Raw genomic sequence first — 27,621 nt, 5'->3', positions numbered from 1 at the left:
GGGGTCAAGAATACAGATATTTTACTCCCATTTGAACATCTGCCTTACCTCAAATCATTTGATCAATCTAGAATTAGGATTTCTGGGCACAGTGAATAAGCTTCTCTCAGATGGCCTATGTCTTGAATTTTTTTTACTGAAATTATAAAAAGTAAATAAACAAAAGTTTATTTTTAAAATTGAACAGAAGCCCCGGGTAGTAAAATAGAGTTTTCTGTAGACAGAAATGCTTAGTTAATACACAGTATTTAAAGTTCCATAAAGACTGTGCTTTAACAAAACCACTGGGCAGTTTGTAACAAGTATAATTGACAATAAAAATTCACAGCTGTCGCAGAAGACTTGCTTCCTTGGAGCCATTATTAATGAGAATCAGCTCCAGGAGTGAGTGAGAAAAAAGTGATGTGAATTATATATCCAAGCTGCATTATGGCAATAAAGCAATTACTATCCATATCTTTGTTAACTAGGAACAGTGGGTAATCAAGGCTGATTTTTTAACTCGGTGAGGTATGAGGGAGCTATACTATGTTGCCTTAATAAAACAATATGTATTAATGGTCACTTAACAAAAAAATCCTCTATTTTCTTACAAATCACTTTTTAATTTAAATATTATACAATTTTATAGTTAATTATACCTTAATAAAACTGGAAATAAAAATAAAGATCCCCATGCCCTGTCAAAAAATAAAATCTAGGGGTGGCTGGGTGGCACAGCAGTTAAGCGTCTGCCTTCGGCTCAGGGTGTGATCCCGGCGTTCTGGGATCGAGCCCCGCATCAGGCTCTTCTGCTATGAGCCTGCTTCTTCCTCTCCCACTCCCCCTGCTTGTGTTCCCTCTCTCGCTGGCTGTCTCTGTCTCTGTCAAATAAATAAATAAAATCTTTAAAAAAATAAAATAAAATAAAATAAAATCTAACTGAAAATTTTTGTGTGATTTTTGTTGGTTTTAATGTGAACCCATAAGCTAGGAGCAGTAGAAGAAAAAGACCAGATCCATGTCTTGGGAATGTTCCTCCTCTACCTTAGATGAGAAAGAACATAAGGAAAAAGACATGGCCAGCTCCTGTTACCTTCACTCACCACTCTGGATGTGACAGGGCAAAACAGAAATAAATCCCTATAAGTATTTTTCTTTTTCTATGAAGCTTCTCTTAATATGTCCTCATGCCCGCCATTCACAGAAACCCAGATGAGGCTGGCGTGCAGTGCCCCCCACCCAAGGACCTGTGATCAGAAAGACCAAGCCCTGAGTCCTTCTGTGTTTGCTCATGAAAAGCTGTACTTTTCATGAAATCTCTTAGTAGCAATTATTATTTCATGCTAATGGGGTCCTGACTCTCACCATATTATAAAATAATAATTACAAGTTATCACCTTTCGAGTGCTTAATTAAGCTTGTAAGACTTGTAAAATAAACACCTGCCCTGGGGAAATAGGTCTTTAAAGTGACCACATAGCTGGGCATCTCAGCGACAAGCTCTGTGTGTTTAAACATGTCTTTCTTAGAAGACTTCTCTCCACAAATGTCATTCTACCATCCCTCGAAGACATTGCTGTTAGAATCACTCTTTCCTTGAAAATACAGCACAAAAAGCAGGGTGTCTAGTCTTCATTATCAAACAAGCTTCAAAGCTGTTCTTTACCTAGTAATTTGGAAGAATGGCTGAGAAATCACGGTTTAGACTCCGGAATGTGGGTAAAGGGAAACAATGGAGCGACCACAGGAGGGAAGAAGTGTCCCAAATCCCGAAGAGGGAGGAGGACAGAGACTGGGGGTCTCCAGAGCGCCACCCCTTAACGACCCCACTTATTTAGCACTTCGGGAGGGCACGGCAGAAGCAGAAACACGTGCACAGAGATGCTGGACCCTATTTTCCAACTACCCTCTTCGTGCTACTCCATCGCTGTGCACACGCAGGACTGACTTCGCGGTGTCGTCGGAGCTCTTGTCCTGAGGCAAATTCCAGAGAGGAACACAAGCCCCACATCCTAGAGAAATCAAGCCCTGGAGGGAACCCCAATGACTCAATGCCAGATGAACTAGCTCTGGGGGAAAACATGAAAATACTCTTTGACAAGAAGGTAATGCTAGTAATGTCAGGAAAATTATTTTTAAATTTCAACATCAAAAAGACTGGGAAAGTTCTTTTGGGAAGAGAGAGGTGTCCAGAAGCACTTTTCTCTGGCAGATATCCTACTTCAAAAATGTTTGCTTAGTTTTTGAGAAAGCTATGCATTCACAACGTTCAAAGGTAAAAAAACAAAGCAAAGCAAAACAAAACAAAACAAAACCTATAAAGAGTCATATATGAACAGCTCATCTCCTGTCCATTCACCATACTGGCCACCATCCCCGAACAGCCGAGCACAGCTACTGTTTTCCTTTTGCACCTTTCCAGATTTGTATGCAGATCTAAGCAAATGTGAATATGGGCTTCCCTGTATTCGAATACAAAGTTGTGCACTGTATATTTTTCTTTTAATAACATATCTTTGAGACCCTTCCAATTCAGTAGGTAGACTTCATTCTTTTTATAACAGCACAGAAGGCTAGGTGGATGGAAATAGCAAACTTTATTTCAGCATTTCCACACTGGTGGGCACTTAGGTTGCTTCTTGACTTTGCATCTGGGGACAATGCCAGAGGGAGTCGGCACACTGGCAGGCTGTTTAAAGCTATGCAGAGCGTATGTCTTTCTACTTCCGATGGATTTTACTAGACTGCTCTTTGTCAGCAATGTACGACTGTGCCTGTTTCCTTAAAATCTTGTTGTTTTCAAGTCTTACAGGAAAAATGGTACCTCAGTGGGTGAGAGTATTGTTCATGTGTGTATGGGTCACTATTATTTCCTTTTCTGTGAATTCAGTGTCCATCCTTTGTGGCCACCTCCCTTCTTCTATGAAGGTATTAGTCTTTTTTTCTGGTTGATTTGTGGGAGCTGCAGATTTCTTCTCCATACTTTTTCCCTTGCTGTTTTACTTTGTTTATAGCGTGTTGCAGAAGTTTTGTTTCTAAGCAAAGTTAAATGAATCAATCTTATCTTTTACAGCTTCTGAATTTTGAAATAGAATTAGGCCATTACTTCGCTGGGTTTATACGAGAATTCTTACATTTCTTCTAGTATTTTTATGACTTCATTTTGAAAAAATTTAAATCTTTTATTCATTTGGAATTTATCCTGGGCTACAGCATGAAATATTGATCCAGCTTTTTCTAAATGGCAACTATATTTCCTGACACCATTTATTAACTAGTCCTTTCAGGGGATACAAAATTCTCACCTGTCTTTGGGCCTATTTCTGGTCTTTCTACGCTCTTGCATTGATTTAGGTATATCATATGCCTTTATCATTGTTTTAATTGCTGAAGTTTTGTAATATGTTTTAATATCTGGTAGGTCAATTTTCAATGTATTTATTTGGCCATGTGACCTTTAGAATCACCTTATCTCATTAAAAACAATTTTCATCTCTTTATTGGAATACTGATTTATAAAATAATTTAGAGGGAAGTAACAACTTTACAAAGTTGATTTTTTTTCCCTGGGAAAAGGATATGTTCATTTTGATTTCTAATAATTTTCAGGCTCATCTGTAGTTCTCTAAAACATGGCAGGAAATTGAACTATCATATGCATTTTTTCTTTGCTAAGAATATGTTTGTCACCCAAATCATCATCAGGAACAATAACTGGAAGGTTATGACGGATGCCAAATTATCTTGAAATTAAACACTTAAGTTAGGTTTTTATGTTTTCCTGACTTAATTTTTTAAATTACAAAAATGCCCATGTATTAATAAGGCAACATTGTTGCAGTCTGGTTTGTTCAAAGTCTTCAGTTGTTTACTCTAGCGAGGCATGTTATTCGTTGCCTTGAAGTCTGATTCGACTTCTCATTAGCATGTCATGAAATTTTGAAAAACATTCATTTACTTATAGAAAAATAAAACGGTATCAGATAGGCTTAAATTACTGTAAATGCAGACATCTGAGGACATAACGTGATCTGATGCCCACAGGCTGTCAGCTGCTGGTGATCGTAAGGGGCGCTAGGAGCCCGGTGTCCTCTCAAGGCTGTGAACACCCCCGGGGGGACACCCACAGCAGAATCCAACAGCAGTTGTGAGACCTTGACATTAGAGCAGATCTGTCCAGGTGAAGGAGAGAAACTTTGCTGGGACATGTGCAAAAATACATTTTAAAAAGATGAGGGGCACCTGAGTGGCTCAGCTGGTTGAACATCCAACTCTTGGCTTCAGCTCAGGTCATGATCTCAGGGTCCTGTGTTCTAGCCTGACGTTGGGCTCTGCACTCAGTGGGGAGTCTGCTGGAGATTGTCTCTCTCCCTCTGCCTCTCCCCTGGCTCTCTCTCAAATAAATAAATCAATCTTTAATAACCTCAGATGGTATTCGTTTCCCAGGCTATCTCCTGACAGAGTTGAGCTTCATGACACATGAAAAACACAACGCCAAGGACAGCAGTGTGGCGACATCCTAAATCTCTTGGTCGATTCTCACTTGGCATGAGACGGGATCAGCGCAAGTGAGGACCTGCCTGCTTTTCAGGGCCAAACCATCACTTGCTGGGGTCCAGTACGTGGTGCTTTGCTTTTCTCTCCAGGAGCGAAAGGACGGCTAAGACCTTGGTTTCTTTGCTTCCACTCTGTGACAACATGGCCCCAAAGGCACAAACCCGCTCCTGATGTGAAGACAAGAATATTAAGGTTAGCGTGCCACAGTGCACAGCCTCGTTCATGGTCTCTGAAGACAGTTTCCAGCTGGCAGTGTTTTTCATCTATCAGACCAATCATGAAACAGCAATGTTTGGAAAGACTTTCCCTCAAGGGGAGCTCGTCCAATCTCCTCATTGAAAATGTGGAGAAAATTAGATCCAGAGCAGTGTGTGGCACGCCCAGGTCATGTAGGTCCCTGGCCCACACTTTGGGTTTAGTTATTTTCCTACTCTCACCTTTTTCACTTTTATTAAACTATACTTGATGTGGGTTGAAAAGTGAGTTCTAAACCACATCTGGGAAGTAGCATTGTCTTTGTTTCTCTTCTACTTCATCTCATGTACAATTATTTTGTGCTAAATTGCATGTATTGGTAAAAATGTGTTGAGCCAAGGCTAATATTAGTTTTATAATTTTGCACGTAAAGTGATTCTGATTCTAGAATAAGGCATATACGATTTAATCCCGTGACTCTTTTCCAGAAATATTTTCTTTTCTTTTTTAAAAAAAATTATTTAAATTCAATTTAGTTCCCATATAGTGTATTATTAGTTTCGGGGGTAGAGTTTAGCGACTCATCAGTTGCATACGACACCCATTCCATCAAGTGCCCTCTTCAATGTTCATCACCCAGTTACCCCAACCCCCATCCACTTTCCCTCCAGCAACCCCCAGTTTGTTCCCTAGAGTTAAGAGTTGCCTACGGTTTGCAGAAATGTTTTCCTTTTAAAGAGCAAGATCTCTCCTAAATTATTTCATGTTCTTCTCTTTCCGTGTTCACGTACTGCATCTAGAGTGCCCCGTCACAAAGACTTCTCATCTCGAATTGGAGCTTAATTGTGATTTTTAAAAATGCCTAATGGCCATAGGTTTATGCTGAGGGAGAGCAGAGTTTGGGGCTCTCGAAAGGCACCAGAGAAGCCTGAAAGTATGAGCAGCATGAGACGATTGGCAGACAATACACCAGGCAGCCCACGCCCCGCCTTCCCCCAGGGTCACAGAGGAGCCTCTGCCAGATGGGGAAACCAAGTCCTAATGTCACACTGTGGAAGAAGGGTAAGCAGGTGGTCTGCTTTTTTCCTCCACTAGTTTTGCTCCCTCTGGCCACCTTTTAAGTCTGGCATCTATGACTGGAGGCACAGGGTCCATCCCCTTCTCTCCCAGCAGGTGTGCCAACAACTCCAGAGCCCAACAGCATGTTGGTTTGGCCATCCTGATGGGCCACGGTGAGGGGCACCACAAAGGCCCCATATTCACAGGCTGCCTCAGTGGTGTCCTTGAGCTTGTTCTTCATCTTTGATGTTGAGATCTTTTCCAGAAGAGTCTGGGCTTGTTCCAGAAACAGGCCAGTCTTCTCTGCAGGGGCCAGGATGGTCTGGGGCTCCAAGATGTCTTCATCCCATGACCAGACACACATCCATAGTTCCCTGGACACTTTCTCCAGCATCTCCAGGTCCACAGGGGTGAGGAATCGCATGGCTGATAAGCTTCCTTTTTCAAGGATCACAGAGAAGAAGTCTTCAGGGAACTGGATGGGAACCTGGACATGCTGTCCCAGGGCTCTATGGGGAAGCAGAGATGGCGGCTTGTTTCTGTCTTCCATGACAGCTGCAGCGAGGCTCAGGTGCGGCTTCAGGCTGATGTTCCAGAAGTTCCTAGATCAGCACAGGACCTGGAGCCCAGCCAGGAGTGGGGGCAGCACATGGCAGGAGAGAGCCCGGGTGCGCAGGGGATCCCCAAGCTGCTGCACCACACGGTTCCTTTCCTGGGCCTAGAGTTTCATGGTGATTTAATTGATTCTTCCTCCACTACTGTCTCACAGCCTAGAACACGGTGAATTGAAGGCCAGCCGCTCTCCCACCACTCCCAGTTGGTTCAGTGCAGCCGCCAGAAAACGTGCACCTCCGCGTACTGGGCGTTACTTAAAACTCACTTCCAAGCTGATTTTTCCCAAACATGGAATTGGCTGCTCCGTCAATGCCGACATTAAAGAAAAAACATGCGTGATCAATGCATTTTCCCCTGGATATTCACATCATCCTTCAGTTTCTGATTACTCTTCCAGATCTGCTACTTACTCTACAAGATTTTCACCTATTTCTGTGCTATTTTGGTAGCCATTTTTATTTTAAAGATTTTATTTATTTATTCAACAGAGATAGAGACAGCCAGCGAGAGAGGGCACACAAGCAGGGGGAGTGGGAGAGGAAGAAGCAGGCTCATAGTGGAGTAGCCTGATGTGGGGCTCGATCCCATAACGCCAGGATCACGCCCTGAGCCAAAGGCAGATGCTTAACCGCTGTGCCACCCAGGCGCCCCTGGTAGTCATTTTTAATCTAATTCTCCACTGAAGTTGGAGTGAAGTTCTAAGTTTCCTACAAATATTGTTCTCTAATCAAACTTTATTTCCAGAAGGCATCTTATTACATGTAAAGGGGTAATTTACAATGTGTTGTGTATTTATTTAACAGCAGAATGATAGCATTAGTGTATCCTAGCCAATGATGCTAATAATAACTGATATTATAGTTATTAATATTGTTGTCAGAATGGACATTTTGTGAGCACTTGCAACATGCTGGATGCATTTCCCGGCTCAGGCCTGCTGTGAGCACAGTCAGCCTCATCTGTGGCTTTGCTCTCGTGCTGGACACGGCCACCGGACTTCCAAAGGGCATTGGTTTGAACCATTTTGACTGTTCCCTTTAGAAAAATGTGTTCTGAATTGTCTTTCCTTTATTTTGAAAGATGAAACTTAACTTAGAAGCACATGGTTCTCCTCTGTGGTCACACATTCTGGATCAGAAAAACAATTGGCTTTTGTCCTATCAGAACTCACAGTTCACAGAAAGCATTTCTTTCAAGCTTGGTGTTGTTGCCTTCCCTCCTCCTCTCCGTTCTTCCCTTTGTTCTTCCTTTCCAGCATCCCTCCCTTCCTACTTCAAACAATTATTCATTCAACTACCCCACTTTAAAGATGAGAAAGTCGAGGCCTCAGCAAGTGGCTCCTATACCCCATGGCTGCTCAGTGGCCTGGCCCAGGTTTGCTGAAGTCCTCCCCAGGCTTTTCCCATGATACCAGCTCGTGGGTTTTCAGTAAATATTGTTGAATGAAGGGCTGGGTGAAGTATGTGTGCTAAGCATTTTACTGGATGCGTTCAAAAGACTTAAGCAGAGGGGTCCTTCCTCCTGGAGTGGAGGGAGACTAAGGGCATGACATGTGTTGTGCCCTCACATCACCCCTCGTTTTATCTAAGCCTTTAATACAGGCACTCTCATGATCATTTTAGTGAGAACATCGAATTCACAGAAATTTAGGGACTTGTCCCAGGGCCCCCAGCTGGCAAGTGGCAGAGAGGCAACCAGGCTGTGGGCTTGGGATCTGCACGGTTCCAGCTGGCTTCACAGCCCCCTCCTGCTCTGCCCCTAAAAGAGGTTATGCTCAAGCTGGTCAAGACAACGAAGAGGCAAGAAGGGAATATGAAATGAAATTACGTTTCCCACTACAGCGAGAGGATGTAAAAGCGACAGGAATCTGCATGCGTGAAGGAAGTCAAGTGTGCCCTCAGGAAGCCGGGGCACCTAGGTCTGTGCTCGACAACAGGAATTCCTCGTTCCGCTCATTTTCTTTACTCTACAGCTGGTCACCTGCAACATCTCTACTGCGTCCATCGTAATTCTATAAGCATGTTTTTCATTTCCCCAACAGTTTTGCTGGATATATGAGCCTGGCTTTTTCTTTAAATTTGAAATGATCAACATGAGGTTAAGACATCAGGTCACAACGAGATTGAAAAAGCAGGTTCAGTTATTATAGATATAAAAAGCTTAGTGTTTCGATGCAAATAATTAATATGTATTAGAAACTAAATGCATATTTATTATGTCTGCTATAATTAATACAGCAGTTAGAGAAACACCACTTTTCAAAGAAAAACGAGATATATATTACAATATAATTATTTTAAAAATACATCCCCCGTGTGGCTAGAACTACCTTCTGTGATAAGAAGTAACTGTGTGCCTAGTGAATGACCACTGATGCAGTGACTCCTCATGGAAATCCATTGCATGGCCTTTCTAAGTAAAGCCTTTTTAGAGATTCGTTACAACTTACTATCAGTGCTCACCAGATCTTTAGATTTCAGGAACACTTTAAAGAAAAGATGGTGGGGGTAGAGGAGACACAAGGAACCAATTTCCAGTTTTGTAGGCCTGTTCTGTAATTATATTTTACAATCACATCATACGGTGGATCTTGACAAATTCAGTGAATGAGAACACAAATATGGAATGACTGCAAGTCAGTACATATAAGACTACAAAAATTTTACTACACCTTTTTTTTTCTTGTGTCACTTAGACAGGGAAAAACCTTGTCACTCACACATAATTGTTCTCAGACAAGTACTTAGCACCCCCTTTCTGCGTGGCATATATTCAGCTTTCTCAGCCAGCTCTGGGACAGTGTCTGTCCCTCTCCACCCAAACAGCAGGTGTCCCTCAGTACTGCTGCTAGCATGTCAAGCATGCAGACTCCCCAAACACACACATACCACATGAAAGAGAGTAAGAAGGAAAGAGGGAAAAGAAGAAAGAAAAGGGGGGAGGGAGGAAGGAAAACCAAAGAAAAATAAAAAAGAAACCTAATCCGGCAATGACAAAAACTTGTAAAGTCTGGGAATGAGAAAAAAGGAAATCGTTTATGCCAAGAATTGGCCACAGACTAATGGAAGGCTTGGTCCAAACACTGGTGACTCACTGACCCATATGTGATTAGGACTTGTAAGACACAGTCAGCGCTCATTAGCTGCTGGAAAGTTTCCACAGTTCCTGGAGGAGTGCCTGAAGCGCCCCCAGACCTCCGCGTTGGTGGACATGCACCCCCTCCCCCAACACTCTCCCAACTGCCATCAGCTCACCTAAATTTCTTCGCTCCTCAAAGATGTCTTCATCTTGTTTTCTCCCCGACAATCCTGCCATGCTATTTCTTTCGTTTGGGGGGTATTGTTTAAATCACTTTATAATCGTTTTATATCATTTGTCATTTCATATGTTTCTGCCCTGTCTAGCCAGCTAACAAGGTTCCAAACAGCAGCACCCAGCCATACTCGCGTGCTGTGTGTTACTCAGACTACTTGCACGACACAACTGTTTCAATATCTGCGCGTTCTACTCCGTCTGGCCATGAGCTGTAGGCACAGAAAACCTTTTGTACGCAGTAACAGCTGTCTCTTAATGAAGGCTTCCTATGATCCAAGTGCTGTTTGAGCCATGCACTGGTGGCAATTCATTTAATCTTAACAGCAGTCATAAGGTAGAATTAATCATTTCCATTTTATTATTCCGCATTCTATACGCGAGAAAGCTGAGGCCCAAGCTCCCTCAGCTAGTGAGCGGTGGGGTGAGTAGCATGTTTGCTACACTTGCGGCACGAAATGCTGCCTTTACATAACAAAATTCAATTCAGCATAGATTTAGGAAAAAATCCAGGAGAACCGCGAGGAGCTGCGAGGAACTGTGAGGTTTGCTTGTGGCCAGAGCATGCCTGACATGCAGAGGGTTTAAATGTTTGGGCTCTGCCACAGAAAGACCTGGGTCTCAATCCTTGCTCTGACACTTCGCTGCTGCCTTTGGGCATTTTACTTATTGTTTTGGATCTCAGTCCTACCACCTGGAAAATAAGGAATATTAGTACTTTCCTCATATGCACTCGAGAAATGAGAAATATGGTAAACCAATTTAGGAAAATCACCTTGGTTTTAATATGTTCTAGTGTTAAAAATCTGTTTGGGAAAAAATATCAAATGCTGTAGATGGGGTGAGGTTACTATGATTATTATTGTTTTTGGAAAAATCTGCAGTTTAGATATAGCCTTTGTTATATTCTGTAGCAATTAATTTAAACAGTGAAGTAATTTGTTGAAAACTTTCCATTTCTGGTTTTAAAAATCTAGTTTATTTTTCTAAAACATCTCCTCTGAAACTGCAAGAAAAATTTTTTTAAGGGCAGAGTCGGTAAAATATCAGTAGGGAAACAACGAACCTTTCTTAGTTCCTAACTGTGGAGCCTGTCCCTCCACCTTACTTACTGTCAGTCCCGGTCCCCTTGTCCCCTCCGTTGCCCTGTCCACAGTCATCCCTGGTGAGAAGCATAAGGGAACGTGTGTGTACAAGAAAGCACAGTCTCCGTCATTGATGGGTTAGGATGACTGGTACCATGAGAAAAGGGATTATTTCTAGCTGCTTTTGCATATCCTGTGCATGGTATGATAGCCACTAATATTTACCTGAAATAAAATGTTTAGCCCAGAAAGAGCATGCTTGCCTTGATAGCTTTGTCCTTATCTATGCTCACGTCACCTAGTTACACCCTGCTTACAAGGCCTTAGAAGAGTTTTGTTGGAAGTTTGATTTGTCTTGACCGCATTCTTAATTTGGCACTAAACTAAGGCAGAGTGCCCGGCTGCAAAGCCCCATGTGCAGTGTTGACCGTGGTCTGGAGACCCTAGCAGATAATCCTCAAGTGTTGGGCAATTAAGGTCAATTCTGCATGCTGCCGTTTTGTTTTGCAATCTAGTCAAGTTGTTTCTTTCTTATACCTGCATTTTTATTGTTTATTCGTCACATGGACAACACTTCCTGACGGCAGTCTGTCCAGGCGGGGATTTTCTCTAACCCAGGAAATGAAGTCACCCGACGACGGATGGACGTGCTCTCCCTGCAGTGACTCCACCTCTCCTTCCCGAGAGAAGCAGGCACTTGGGGAGTATTTCAAGACGATGCAAAGATGGTGACAAACAAATGGAAATAAATGTGCTTAATAGTGTGCCGGGGCATGCAGAATCATTCCATTCCTGCAGAACTTTGGAGACGTGTGAGAACGCAATGTGATTCAGGGCTCTTTTTATATAGCCATGGAAAGATTATATAACATGCAATTTTGACTGAAAAGGATGCTAACTACTTGAGTCTTTCAAACTTTTCATTGTTTTATAATTGATTTTCTGGCTCACAAACAACACGCTCTACTTCTAATTTATACTTAAAGCTAAAGTGAAAAGAGATGCCCTCTCATGTTTCTACATAAAAACACAGACTTGATCTTGCAATCATTTCATTCTGTACTTGCCCTTAGAGGCTTTTCCCTCTCAGTTTCCCTAGAAGACTGGGTCAGATGGCACTGAAAACAAATGACATATTCTTAGGGGCACCTGGCTGGCTCAGTGAGTTAAGAGTTTGCCTCTGGCTCAGGTCATGATCCCAGGGTTCTGGGACTGGTTTCCTGCTCAGTGAGGAATCTGCTTCTACCCCTCTCCCTGCTTCTCCCTCTCCCTGTGTCCCCCCTTGTTTCCCCATGCTCCTGCACTCTCTCTTTCTTTCTCTCAAATGAATAAACAAAAAAATCTTTAAAAAAAAAGACTTATTCTTAGATTAAGGAATTAAAAAGAGAAACCAAAAATTATGTTTATATAAATATATATTTATTTTTAAATATTTGATTGAGATATAATATATACCTACATACCATAAGATGCATCCTTTATTTTTTGTTTTTATTTTTTGAAGATTTTATTTATTTTAGAGAGACAGAGAGAGAGTGGGAGGAGGGGCAGGGGGAGAGGGAGTGAATCCCAAGAAGACTCTGTGCTGAGTATGGAGCCTGACAGGGGGCTCGATCTTACGACCCTGAGGTCATGACCTGAGCCAAAACCAGGAGTCGGTCACTTAACTGACTGAGCCACCCTGGTAGCCCATGATGCATCCTTCAGAAGTATACAGTGCAGTGGCGTTTGTACACTCACAAGGTTGTGTGACCATCACCACCGTCTACTTCCGGAAATGCATCACCCCCAAGGGAAACGACACACCTGTGAGAATTTACTGTCCTACCTTCTGTCCCCAGCTCCCGACAACCACCCATCTACTTTCTGTGTCTGTGGATTCGTCTATTCTGGACACTTCATGTAAGTGGAGTCGTACAACAGGTTGTCATGGTGACTGGCTTCCTCCCCTTGGCATAGAGTTCCTAAGGTTCATCCATGTTTTAACTTGTATCAGAACTTTATTCTTTTTTATGGCTGAGTAATATTCCACATTGTTTATGTGTCTATCAGTTTGGGTTGTCTTCGCTTTGGGGCTATTACTATATTGCTCCTATCGACACTCAGGAACACAAGTTTTTTTGTGACTATCCACTTTCAATTATCTTGGGTATAGATTTACTAGTGGCTTTCGTAGATCATGGGGTATCTCTATGTTTAATTTTCGAGAAACTGCCAAACCGTGTTCCGCAGTGGCTACACCATTTCTACTTTCCCACCAGCAATGCACAAGAATTTTCACTTCTCCACGTCCTCGCTGACATCCGATGTCTGCATGTTTTACGTGAACCATCCTAACAGGTGTGAAGGAGCATCTCCTTGTGATTTTGGTTTGCATTTACCTAATGACTAATGAGGTTGCGCATCTTTTCACGTGCCTGTTGGCCATTTATATGTTTTCTTCGGAGAAATATCTATTCACTTATAACTACCAATTGTTTGTCTTTTTATTGTTGACTTGAGGAGCTCTTTATATATTCTGGACAGTAGATCCTTATCATGTGTGATTTGCAAACATGTTCTTCCACCTGTGGGTTGGTCTTTTCACTTTGAGAGTGTCCTTTGAAGCACATGCATCTTTAATTTTGGTGACAGCTGGCTTATCTGTGTGTTCTCTTGTTGTCTGTCCTTTCAGCATCATAAGTAAGAAATTGTTGCTTATTCTAAGGCCACAGAGTTTACATCGATGTCCCTTCTAAGGGTTTTATAGTTTTAGCTCTTATGTTAAGGCCTTTGACCTATTTTGGGTTAATGTTGGTATGTGGTGTAAGGTAGTAATTCGTTCTAAGTGTGCCTCACTTAGCTCTCCAATGTTTCCGTACTTATAAGGAAGTGAAGATTATGCATTAATAGTATTAGAACATCTATGGAAAGAATCTTATCATGTAGGATTTCTAAACGCTTCTGAAGCTCAACATGCCATGAATAATTGATAAATATATAAATAATGGCATTGCAGGAAGTCAAGACCCATCTCTGAAATCACTTTTCCTTGAGTGTCAGTGAACAGCAGTGGACGTGCAAACTCTACCCCAAGCCATGCTGCATCCACGTCTAACCCAGATCTCTCGATATTAAACCAGAGAAACACTGTGACTGTCATCATTTGTGTTATTCTCACACTTTCCTCCCTTTGTCTAAAAGAAAGCCAAGCAAAACACACCAGACACGGACTTCCACAAAGACAAATACGTCCCACTCTAAGTGAAAACAGTACAAAGAAAACTGTAAAGTTTTTATGTGTATTTTATGTTGCGGTCTACAAAGAACCTGCATGAAACCACATCTTTTTCTTCACTACACTTTAAAAATTATTATAGAACCATTTCCATTCCCGCTGTGGATGACAATATCTGTTCTAGACCCATGCTGCCCAGGAGAACCTTCCATGATGATGGGATCTTGTAGCTCTGGTTGTCTATACAGTGGCCATCACTCGTAGGGGGCTACAGAGTGCTTGAAACGTGGCTCGTCCAGCTACGGAATCAAAATTTTAATGTTATCTAATTTTAACTAAGTTATATTTAAATAACCACAGGTCGCTGGTGGCTGCTCTAGTCTGCCCAAAAAACCCACCCACATGAATTTTAGAGTAGCCGGGATGGTCTACTGAGATTGTAACCTATTTCAAAAAAAAAAGGAGAAAGTCAAGATACAGCTCTTGTGGTAATATGTATTGGTTACTTTAAACAGTGATGCATTTTGCTAGAATCACTTCCTTTTTCTCTGCCAAAGGAAAGAATATATGCAGACTTCTGGCTGGATATAGCCTATATGCTGCCAAGCATGTAACTAAAATTAAGCAAAAGTTTAATTGCTAATAGTTTTTTTTATACCGTGTGGAAATCTTGGAAAGCACATAATCATAGAAATCACAGTGAGTTAGAAATGTGAAACATTAGTGAGTTTGTCTGTGAGCAGACAGTGTCCGGTATCCAAACAAAGATTATAAAGCATTTTCTAATATGGACTAGAGAAGAGGAAGGGGCCTTCGTGTTCTACTCTAAGGACTATCTGGCCCACTTGTTAGCGAGTTTGTGTGTGCAACGGAAATATAACAAATTATTCACGCAACATGCTATCTTAAGAATTGTCAGGGAGTCTACAGACACCAACTCCTTGTAGCTAAAAAGATCATCCCCAATCTATTATGTGAGTGAATTTTTCTTATAATGGAATTCCAGAAAATATTGACACATATATTAACATCTAAGAAAACAGTTTCTCTGCTCAAAAAGGAGTCGTAGCTATTGAATCATCATGTTGTACGCCTGAAACTAATATAATGCCATATGTCAATTAAGTCTTATAAAAATAAAAAGGTGTCCTGGCAAGATCCTAGTTTCAATCCCTACTCCTGAGCAAGCCACAGAAATGCAAACATTACAATAGAAATATTACCAAATAAAAGCAAACAAAAGCAAAGCTAAATGCAGAAGTACAAAAAAAAAAAAAAGGTAGGCTTTTCTTCTCAGGGCTAGAAAAGAGTTCTAGGAGGGCCCACTGACAGTGAATCGAGGGCCAGATCTACTGGTCATATTTCTGAGTGCTCAGGGACATAGGAATGGTCAAGTCACATCCACTCTGTTAAAAAAGAAAGCAAACATCCAGAAGGTGTTTCATGTAAAATGGGAGTCTCCCTACCAACACCCAATCTCCATATCCACTGCCTAGATAAAACGTTTTCTCTTGTATCCTTCCAGAATGTTCTCTGTGTAGATATTTATATGTAATAGGCAGCCTTCTATTTCAAGAAGTTATGTAAGTTTTAAGAGCTTGAAGATATGCTCTGAATTTCTGCCCCAGAAACAATGGAGTCACTTTGGACTCCTGTCCACACCACACACAGCCTGTCCTCCCAGGAGGGTGTCATGGTCAGGGCTCTGGATTCATCATCTCTGCTCTGAAGATGTTTACCAGCCTTGCAACTGTGCTCCACGCCGTCTTCCATGTCCCCCAACACAGGGATGTCACTTGGTTCTCTAACCACATGATGTCATGACTTCAGCACAAGGGAGGGGGGACAGTAAGGAGCAGACTCTGCCAGCCGAGCCGCCCCACTGCAGCACACACATCCCACGGGGCACGCATCCCTGCATGCCCCACTCACCCTGCCCATGTCCCTGTGGGCCCCTGTCCCCGTTCCCTGTCCCTCACTACTCACCCAAAGTCCACGGTCCCTGCGCGACAGAGCTCAGGGCGCAGAATCTGATTTACAGACTGAGGTTTCCGGGGCAGGGCTCGTGTTTTCATATTTCCATCTGTTGTGCCCAGTATAATCAATCTATGGTTGAAAGACACGCCCCCAGATATTTGCTGCCTCTGAACTGATGAAACTGTAGGGAGCCCCAGAGAGCCCAGAGCGGCCTGCTCTGGAATTACAGAGTCAAACCGGCCTCTTTCTGCGCACTTGCAGAGCCCGGGGGACGGGTCTGGCATCTAACCATACATGTACCAGCCGCCCAACCGGGGGGCCTCACAGCTGCTGGGGTCACCCCAACCCCCATGTCCTTTGGGCCTGCAGATGCCCATGGCCAGGTTCATGGGCACATCCTGGACCTCCCAGGTCCGACTGCCACCTTCTGATGTGGGGGGTGGCCTGACTCAGATCTCTGCTTACTCCTACGAAGTAAGAACATCCCACTCATTTCCTCCCAGCTTACGTTTGTTAACAATTCTGTAAATGAAACAAGTAATGGGTTTATGAAAGCGGCAAAAAATGTAATTTCAAGATCATGATCTCGCTCTGTCAAATCTCCAGTGTAAAAGGAAAGAAAAAAAAGCCAACAAAGCAAAAAGAAAATGCGGACAGCCCTGCTTCCCTCCCCTGCCTCATTTAGGCTCCAGGTCAGAAGCTGGTGGCAGCTTTGGGGGGTTTGTGGACCATTCAACCATGTCTACACTAGAGCACCATGGGGGCCTGACCTCAGCCACACCTGGGTTACCTGTCGTGTCTGCTGGTGGTGGACTGCGCCTGTGGGACCTGTGTGGGGCTGGGGCGGGGCGGACAGGCCCACAGAGCAGGCAGGTGGGTTCTGACCATAGCAGTATAAATATATGCATGGTTGTGTTTGAAATACTTCCTTAAAAGATCCACCTTAAATATTCCTATTTCTGTGAAACTAAAATAATGTTTAACCCTGATAATATCTTATTTAAACAATGCAAAATGCTTTTCGGCCCACTGACAAGGCGAACAATAAAGCATTGTATGGTCTGAAGCAAGTCTGACAAGGAAACGACACACGTTGCAAGGATTATGTTCAGAGTTCCAATGCGACACACTTCCGTTATTAAACGCAGTGTAGTTAGGCTACATGCCCCTTTTGCGGTCCGTAACAACCTGATGTCTGGTCTAGCAAAGCCCTAGAACACAGGGGGAGGAGCCCAGCAGGCTAACCTCTCGTCCAAACCCTCTGCTTCCCAGTGCTGAGAGCCCCCATTGCAGCCGAAGTTCTCGTGATGGCCCCCCACCCCTCAGCCTCTATGCTTTTCCCGTCCTTCTGCGCAGCCCAGCCTTGCCTGCACCCAGAAGCTGCTCCTCCCCTGGGGGCACTCTTTTCCCTCTCCAGGTCTCTGTGTCTCCACCTTCCTTCTCCAGCTTCTAATAATGATCCTCATTTCTTCATACATATTTTAACAGGAACTTCACCTTCCAAATGAATCTAGCTGGGAGAAGACCTTTGGTGGGGGGAGGCTCTGACTCTTTCTTTAGCATAGCAAGTGGGGCAGGCTCGTGCTCCATCTTGCTGGGGAGCAAGAATATGGGACAGAGTGAAAATCCGAAGGACAGGGTATTTCAGAAGAAGAAACATTCCAGTGTTTGGAGGTGCACAGCATGAAATGGGCCGACACCTTCCAGCCCCACCACGTGCAGACGCTCCGGGAGCACACCGGGGCCACAAAGCAGCCTTTTCACAGACATCAGTGCACTGAGTTCTTTATCCTCAGATGCACGATTCTGTCAACAAACTCGTTCTTGTCATTTCCCTTGGTCAAATCCCTGTTTACAGACTGGCAAAACGATCTGTGAAAGCATGTATCCAAACTCTGAATTTTCATTTTAAATTACTTCAGGTTCGAATTAGTGAGCTTTCACTTATTTCTCCTCGAACGGCACAAATGATTGTTTTCAAATATGCTCAGGCATATCGGGTCTCTTTCTTCCCTGGCTGAAGAAATAACTGTTTTTTTTTTTTTCTTGAAAACATCATTTCTCCTGCTTATTTGAGCAATGCATGTCGACATCACGCATCCACTTCGAAGTTTCCACATCTGAAATCATGTCCAGCAGAAAGTTTGCCTCTTGTTGGTATGAGAGAAATGTTTGAAAAGTTGTTCTTATATTCTGTGATGACAACTTGTTCCCTATTGCTTATTTTTTCCATATTCTCAACAGTATAAATTTTAAAAATTAGAAAATATTTCTAATTTCCAAATGTTTAATTTTTCTTTCTACAAATCAAATTCCAGAAAAGTTCAGATCTTCAAGTTTAGTTATTTTTGACCAGGACACAGCCAGGAACCAAGAATAAGAAAGAAAAAGGACTTCTGCACTAAGTGAGTCCCCCACTGATAAAAGGCGAGTGTGCTTAATTAGTTTATTTTCAAAATTCCCAGGTGACAGTGTATTAAGAAGCAGGTAAGAGAAGGAAGGAGAGGCTTTCCAGAATTGTAACCACGGGTGAGAGCAAAAGTAACTGTCAGTGTGACAGTAAGTAAAACCCAGAACTTCCAGATGTAAGAAGTCAGAACCACACAGGGCCATCTGCAACAGGGAAAAACCACAGAAAATCTTTAAAGAGATATTGTACTGCAACCAATCAAGTGATTCAATAAGCATGTTTAACATCTTTGGGTTTTTTCTTTTTTATTAAGGTTGAGATGTGTTTTTTTAACTTTAATTTAATTAACATATACTGTATTACTAGTTTCAGAGGTAGAATTTAATGATTCATCAGAGATGTGTGGTTTTTTTAAAGATTTACTTATTTGAGAGAGAGGGAGAGGGCGTGTGCATGAGCATGGGAGGGGAGGGCAGAGGGAGAGGGAAATTCAAGCCGACTCCAAGCTGAGCATAGAGCCTGACGCAGAGCTTGATCTCATGACCCTGAGATCATGACCTGAGCCGAAACCGAGAGTGGGATGCTCAACCGACTGCGCCCCCCAGGTGCTGCCCTGAGGCTGAGATATGTTTACCAGATCATTTCAGGAAGACTTCCTTCAAAACTTTTCAATTAAAAAAAGATCTGGCAATTGTCTAAGAAATTCACTTGTGTGTAACACCAGTGTCTTTAAGAATCTCCAGTGAGAGGCTTTTCAGACTTGAACGCTGTCTCCCTCTGAAAGCCAAAGAGAAAAACAGACACCACCACCACTAAAGTACAGTGTCAGTGTAAAGTGACGGAACTTCTAAAAGTGTAAATGTAGAATGCATGTGACTTGGACGTGACTATCTTTAACTTTTTAAAAAGATTTTATTTATCTACTTGTTAGAGTGAGAGAGAGAGAGAGAGAGCACAAGCAGGGGGAGTGGCAGGCAGAGGGAGAAGCAGGCTCCCCACTGAGCAGGGAGCCCGATGCGGGGCTCAATCCCAGGACCCTGGGATCATGACCTGAGCAGAAGGCAGACGCTCAACTGAGTGAGCCACCCAGGTAACCCTTCTTTAACTTTTATACGTTGCATTTCAATTCCACTTTGAAAGCAACTAGTAAATAGCAAGACTTTTAGGAATAGTCTTGCAATAATAGAAATTAGAAATACATATCTTTCAAGAGAATGTTAAGTGGAAAAAGCAAATTGTAGGGACATATAGCAATAATCATGTGTTTTTATGTGTATTTTAAAAGCGCACACGGAGACTCCATATTGCTCTTGAATATAAAAAAGTCAAATGAATGGCCTGGAGATGAACACACCAGGTTCCTGAGTGCCCTTGCTTCTGGGGGATCAGGAGGAGGCTGGGACTCAGGGTCAGGAAGAGATGCAATGTCACTGAAAATCTTTCCTTCTCGTGACTTGAAAGCTAATGTGACAAAATAGTAACTCTCCATTCTGGATGGTTGGAATACAGCTCTATGTTTTACTATTTATTTTTATTATATTTTTTTGTTTTCTTTGTTGTTATTGTTGTTGCTTCTTTAATAATTCTATTTAGAAAAAAGATTTCCCCTAGAGCTCAGCGGCGTGAAAGTGCTAGCTTGGGGCGGTGATTTTAAGGACTTTCAGGGGCCGGTAACTTTACATGGGGCATCTTTCTGAATCACCGCTTAGGAAAGAGCCGTGAAGACAAACACAAGCATCCTGTGGAATGCTGTTAGACTGAGCGACAGCAACTCGGATGGTTCTCATTGGTGCTCTTGTAAAACAATCCACATCCTATCAAACAGCAGGTCTTTCCAGCGAGCCAAGTGAATTTCCAGCCTTCTAGTTTATCTCCGTAATTTTATCACGTCAGTGGGGAACACAAAAGCAAACCCTTCAGAAACATGTCACAGGGATGGCTTGTTGCTACAACAAGAAGTCGGTGTGGTCGTCTCCGTGGGCAGCGGACGCCAGGTAGCGCCAGCCTCCCCAGAACAAGGGCGTCTGTCTTCCTACCGCCTCCAAAGGCCGAAGCTGCACTCTGTCTACACAATGGCATCCACCATAACACTTCCTTAGCAACCCGTTTCACACCCTAACTTTGAAATCATCCGCTATTTTGGCAACAGGATGAATATTTGCTGTTCATAAACTTTTAAAAGGTCATCGGCTGAAAACAAGCCTGTTTCCTTTGACTCACCCCCTCCTCTATTCGTGAAACCTACCCACCACGCTGCAGACAAAACCTAATTTGTTGAGGAAAAAGAACACAGTTTCTGCATTTTAAAAATGGGAATGTAAACCTTTATTTGAGGGATATTAGGAAAAAATGTCCTAGTGTTGATTGCCCACATTTTAGGACTCCACTGCTGATCAGCAGAAAGAATAAATCACTGAAAGCAAATCATTCTGTTGAAACGATTTTAAACTTTTGTGATTTATCTTTTCATGCCAATTATTAAAGTATACTTGTAAATCTCATAGTTTGCAAAAATACAACAGTAATTAACACTTACCTTTAAACTAGTATTAGAATTTAAGATTTATACTTGATTTTCAGCAAGAAAAAAATGACCAATGACTGTTTAACTTCCAGAAAGGTGCTGTTTCATATTCTTTCCTTTCCTTTCCTTTTCTTTCTTCCCCCTCCCCGCCCCTCCCCTCTCCTTTCTTCCTTCCTCCTCCCCTCTCCTCTCCTTTCTTGTTTTTTTTTTTTTGTTGTTGTTTTTGTTTTTTTTTTTTTTTAGTAGGCTCCACGCTCAACAAAGAGCCCAACCCAGGTCCTGAACCCACGACCTGAGATCAAGACCTAAGCTGAGACCAAGAGTCAGACCCCCAGCCAACTGAGCCACCCAGGCACCCCAGGATTGTTTCACATTCTTGAAAAACTCATTTAGTAACAAATTTAATCAGCTTCCACACTGCCAAAGTCTTCAAACAATTTTACCAGGTATATTTGAGAAGAAATAGGAGAAATCTGCTGAAAGTATTGAGCTGCTTTTCTTAATTATTTTCAAGACATCCTATGTGATGAGAAAAAAAAATACCAAAACTGTTTCTTGTCAAAGATTTTTAGCTGGGAAATTTACACTAATTAAAATAAACTTATTTTTAGATTGATCCTTGTTAATTCTATTAACCAAATAGCTTTTTCTTACTAACTATGTATATGTATAATACACATTTAAATTTTTCTAAAGTATAAAAAGGCTACAAAAATAAGAAAACTTAATGGGGCACCTAGTGGGCAACTGGGTGGCTCCGTTGGTGAAGTGCCTGCCTTCTGCTCAGGTCATGATCCCAAGGTCCTGGGATCGAGTCCTGCATCAGGCTCCCCACTCAGTGGGGAGCCTGTTTCTCCCTCTCTCTCTGCAGCTCCCCCTGCTTATGTTCTCTCTGTCTAATAAATAAATAAAATATTTTTTAAAAAATAAGAAAACCTGAGAACTCCTGTAAAATGTCTGTCTGCTAGTAAATTATAGTAATGTCCAAATAGACCCAAGAAGTTCAGAAGTTGAGGGGCGCCTGGTTGGTTCAGTCGGAAAAGCATGTGACTCTTGACCTTGGGGTCGTGAGTTCAAGCCCTATGTTGGGTGTAGACATTATTTAAATGAGTAAAACTTAAAAAAAAAAAAACGGAAGTTCAGAAGTTGATAAAATTGTGGGTCATTTTTGCACATTTCCATGAAAGCATCCTACTGCAGTAAAACACAGCAGGCAAATGAATGTTTTATAAATGCTTTCACTCTAACCTTTCATTTTTCTGGAATGTGCATTTATTTGAGGTGGCTTCGAGGGAGCACAGAGAAAGGTCGTGGGTTTCAGGGGATCCCGTGCACTGGGTTTTCTCCTGAGGCAGAAGGCTCCTATAGCTGCGGTTTTCCTGGTTTTCCCCAGGGGAGAATACAGCCAGGATCTCATCTTTGCAATTGGCGGCCGTCTGTTTCTAGGAAGGATGGACGGGGATTCTGAGCTACCCTAAGCAAGCCGGTGAAGCCAGGGGGCTTTCCACTGGACAGAGGCACGGGCTCTCCTGCTCCCTCCAAGGAGAAAGTGTCAGATGTGTGAAACTACTCTGAAGCCAATGAGATAAGACGGAGTGGGTTACCACCTCCCCCCGGGGCATTTAATACACACAAGAGAATATAGGTGTGAAGCACAGAGCTCGGTTACAAAGCAGGATGCTAACCCAGCGGCCGAGAACCAATCCTCAAGCACAGGAGAGGACGGGAATGTTTGCAGGGTCGATGCAGCGGCCCTGCTCCTCCGGCCTCCCTGCCTCCTTCCTGCCAGAGCAGGCTCCTAAATTCGTATTATTACCTCCTTAAAAAAGTCAGTGAAAGGAAAGTGTTACCACATATGCATGCATCTCTTGAACGCTGCGTTGTTTAGCTTCGTTTGGTTCGGGGTCTAAAGAAAAATGTCACCATACGGAAAGCGATCTTTTGCAATATGCTTGTTTTCACTCAGAATCGTGTTTCTAGGATTCCTCCACGTTACAGCACGTAGAAGATGCGGCCCTTTCCGCTCCGTGTAACGTTCTGTGAACAGTTTTCACTCAGCCGTGCTTCTGCTGATCAACTGCCGGGCTGTCTCCAAATCTGCTCCGGTGCAGGTGCTGGGGTTTCCCGAATGAACACGCCCAGCAGGCAGGTGCACCCCTCCACGTGGATGAGCCACTTCAGGACGAGTGTCGAGCTGTTCTCCAGAGCTCGCGGCCAAGTGACGTTCCCACCAGAAATGTATCAGAATTTCCACTGATCCATACCCTTGCCAACACTAGAAAATCTTTGTCTAACTAGCAGATATAAAGCACATCTCATTCACATTTGTTTGATTACTGATGAGGCTGAGCCTCTTTTTCTGTATTTATTGATCATTTGGGTTTCTTCTATGAATTTCTTGATTATATCTTTCACCCCTCAATGGGATTGTCAATTCTTAAAATTGATTTTAAGAGTCCTTTGTATACTCTCGATACTAATCTTCTGTGGATCGCTGGTGTTGCAAGTGTCTTGTCCCAATGTGTGCCTTGCACCTTCTCTTCCAGGCCATCTTCTGGGAGTACATGTTCCCAGTTCTAACATAGCCAAGCCTTATCTACACTTTCTTTCATGGGTAATGCTTTTAGTTTTTGTGGAAAATAGCCTTCCCTTCCCAGAGTCAGAAAGATACTTTCATATCTTTTTGAAGTTTTAAAATCTTGCCTTTTACATGTAACCCTTAAACCATCAGAAACTCATGGTGTGAGGGTGTGAGGTAAGGATTGGGTTTTTACTTTTTCCCCATCCATAACAAAGTTCCCAAACCATCTCTTAAATGGCTTCTCCTTTTTCAAGTGATATGCAAGGATCCTTTTCACTGTAACAGGAAAAGACTGTCATGTTTGGCTCACAACAACAGAAAGAAATTCTGTAGTGATGAGTATGTGTGTGTGTGTGTGTGTGTGTGTGTAAATAAAGGTCATTTTTTTTCAGGGTAAAGGGGAACTCCTCTTATTCCCAAAGTCACATCATTTTAGAGGTTTCTTACTAGATCTCCTTCAAGTCAAGTGCTAAGTGTGGTATTTGTTTTTGATTGCAGTAGTACACTGACTCAATTAATTTCTTCCCCAACAACTATACTGTAACAGTGAGTAAAAGAGACACAGGATTTGCTCTCTAAATATTGCTTGACTGCTGGGGATGGTGGCTATGAAGTTAATTCATTTTATTTTTTTGTTTGCATTTTCTGGAGCTTACTGTACAGATGCTGACATCGGGTAAGCTGGCAGACAAAACTCTGGGCCCCTAGCCGACCTGAGCTCATGTTCAACCATCAGGGTGCAGTCTGGGCACAGAGCCCACAGGTGTCCCTTTCACCCCCTGCCTCCTGCCTCCCCACCTTCCCATGTGGCCGCAGCAAGCTCCTTTACTAAGAAAGGAGCATTTGCTACCCTGCAATTCACTGCTGCCTCTCCACTCCACAGGGCACATTCACAGAGCACCTGCTGTGTGCCGTGCCCTGCCGGTCTCCTTGAGGACACAAAGCTTAATGAAGCTGTTTTCTGCTGCCTTCACTCCTATAACCTCCTCTTCGAGAGCTGACATCACTGATTCTCACTACCCCTCTCCCACCGTCGCCAGCACAGTGGGACACGCCCCCCCAGTGCCCTGCCGATTCTCCAGCCACCTCCAGGATGAGGTCAGGGCCTTCCTTGGAGTTTTCCACTCTGCCCTTCTTACTGACATCTTCCTGACCCTCAGCATCATTTCACTCACTCACTGATGAGTCAACACTCCAGCAGTGAATCACTGGTTTTTCACAACTCATAGGACCTTCATCTTGATAATCCAATTATACTGCCTTGGAGGACTTTATAAGCACCTGGGCCAGCACCAAGCCCAGCACTCAGAACATGGCACATTCTTGATTCACCTGCTTCCTATGGTGTCATGTCTACCAAACTGCCCTTGCGTTCCATCGACAAATAAATATATTTTAAGTGATGGTGACACACCACCGAATAAGATGCACGTCTTGTCCACGAGGGGCTCAGAGATGAGTGGGGCGCCTGGGAACATGGACGGGGAATTATGGACAGTCTGGTGATGGCCGAGACAGAGAAACAGATAAAGTGACTGCTATCCATAAGTCATTGTACATGGTCTCGGGTAAAGATCAATTCAAAGTCTAAGTTGACAAAGATGAAACCTACAATCAATATAAGAGTAGTAGAAAGGGCACTGCTTTTAAGTCCTGAGAGTTTCCACTTCCAGGTAAGGAGGAACAAACACAACTCCCCTTTTCTCTTTTGCTAAATGCAGTTATAAAACGTGGACAGACAATGGATAAACTATTTGAGGTCTCTGAAAATTATACCATAGCAGGTGGATTGGGAGAAAAGACCAGGATTTGAAGTACCTCTGAAGAGGCGGTGAGCTTACCCTTCCCCCCACCTGTACTCCCTATTTGAATACAACACACTAGATACCTAGACGAAGGTATCTGATGCCTGGTACGTGAAGAGTTTCACAGAGGGAGCACCAGGATTCCCTCGCTCTTGCTACGGGTTGGGAAAGCCTAACACACAGGGAGACTGTGGTGATGACATTGTTTTTTTCTCCTCTCTGTTCCCCACGCCCCAGACCCCCGGCGATCTAATGGTGTTGGTGTTGGTGGCAGCAGAGTTACAAGGCATTGAGAGCCCCCAGGAGTCAAAACTCTGAAGGCTGAGATTTCCCCTGCAATCAGTATAGTCGTGATCCCATGAGAGGGGGCAAACTTCCCCTGCCTTTTCTCTCTTCATCCCTTCACTGCTTGGCCCACCTGAGAAGCAATGTGCAGGATACAATCCAAAATTACTCGGCACACAAAACCCAGGAAAATCTCAACTTGCACGCGAAAAGACAGCCAACCAACGCCAAAGCAGGAATGACACAGATATTGCTATTCAAAGATGTCAGATGATCCAGAGAGACATCTGCTACATAGTAGTAACAGAGGATCTGGAAGACCATAGGGAATTTTTAATTTACCCTGTACAAGAGGTTCCACACTGGCTGGAATACATTTCCTTCCTTGGGACAGATGCCCATTCTTGACTCAAGTCTGAATGTTCTATTGTCTTTTCCATCCTCTCCCCACATTCCATTACTCCCTTCTCAGGTTATTCACATCTGCACGTCTAAGCAGCGCAAGTCTGCATTCAAGTGAAGTGCCTTGAGTTCTCCTAAGAAAACTAAAATTTAACAAATAGTAAAAATAACCATGTCTAGTAATTTTTTTTGCCTAAGCATTTGGCATGAAAATGCAATAAAATACAGTAGTCTTTAATATTCAAAAAGGCCAGTCACTTTTTTTCAAAATGTAATTGAAAATTTTCATGCTTAATGAATCCCAATATGTAAAATAATTAATAGAGATGCTGAATCTGGTAAAATGGCAAAAATGAGTTTATAACAATTATCTCCACGACAAACCAAAATGAGTATATCATACGAGAACAGTTATCAATCTCTAATGTGATTAGTTTGTAATGCTGTGCTTTCCGGGTGATACATCAAAGCCTGTGTTATCAAAACAAGAATACATGTAAAAGCAGTAAAGGAAAATGGTAAAGTAAAGAAGTAGAGTCATATGGATGACTGGCAAATGCCCCATCGGACTTTGGATTCCCAGAACTACTGAAAGTAAACTTGAGAGCTACTTGGCAAGTTGGGTGTTTAACAACGCCATGCTAAAAAAAAGCATTATCTATGAGAATTTATTTGGACCATTTTTGTGCTCTTTCTAGTTACCAAATCCTCACAATGAATAACTATTGAGCTCATATTGTGTGCAAAGTACAGCGCTGGGCTTTGTCTTCCTGATGGTTGGATTTGCCTGAAGTCTTGGACTCTCTTCTCTTGTACTTGATATAATTTCTCACTGTGACTGTGTCTATACTCAGCATTCGTCTCATGATTGTTTAACTTTCTTTTTCTTTCTTTCTTTCTTTCTTTCTCTCTTTCTTTCTTTCTCTCTCTCTCTCTCTCTCTCTCTCTCTTTCTTTCTTTCTTTTTCTTTCAGAGAGAATGGAGGGGAGGGGCAGAGGGAGAGAGAGAGAATCTTAAGAAGGCTCCACACCCAGTGCAGAGCCTGACGTGGGGTATGGTCTCACAACCCTGAGATCATGACCTGAGCTGAAATCAAGAGTCAGCTATGCTTAACCAACTGAGCCACCCAGGGGCCCTGATTGTTTAATTTTCTGTATCCATTTGGCATCTGACCACTGGCTGGTTCAACTCTAGTTTAAGTTTGCTACTCCTTATTTGGTATATTCAGCCTGAATTCTGGGTGTTGATAAATGAACCAAAGGGCAAAGAGATATAAAGGCAAGAAATGATATCCATTCAGGGATTGATGTGGTAGAAGAAATAAAGTATACACACACTAACCATCCCATTATGGTGAGAGCCTGTGGTTGGCGGAATAATACCTCTCTGCCAAGATGGCCATGTTCTAATCTCTGGAACCTATGAATGTTTCTTTCCTTGCTACAGGAAATGTGAAGATGTGATTAAGTTAAGGACCTTGATATGGGGAGATTATCATGGATTATCCAGGTGGGTCCAATGTAATCACAAGACTCCTCAAAAGTGAAAGGTGATGTCAGAAAAGGAAGCAGAGGGAGATTTGACTCCAGAAGAGGAGGTCAGGGTGATTTTATGG

The 27,621-nt window shown here is 42.8% G+C and overlaps 1 pseudogene; it reads right to left on the bottom strand.

Annotated features, from left to right (window-relative positions):
• Positions 1 to 5,778: 5,778 nt before the first annotated feature.
• Positions 5,779 to 6,343, bottom strand: LOC125283650 (glutathione S-transferase kappa 1-like; annotated as a pseudogene).
• Between the last annotated feature and the right edge of the window lie 21,278 nt (positions 6,344 to 27,621).

This window comes from Ursus arctos, unplaced genomic scaffold (genome assembly GCF_023065955.2).
Source record: "Ursus arctos isolate Adak ecotype North America unplaced genomic scaffold, UrsArc2.0 scaffold_13, whole genome shotgun sequence".
Lineage (NCBI taxonomy): Eukaryota > Metazoa > Chordata > Mammalia > Carnivora > Ursidae > Ursus > Ursus arctos.
Note: the sequence above shows the minus strand (reverse complement) of the source record. Positions and strands in the feature narration are given on the sequence as shown.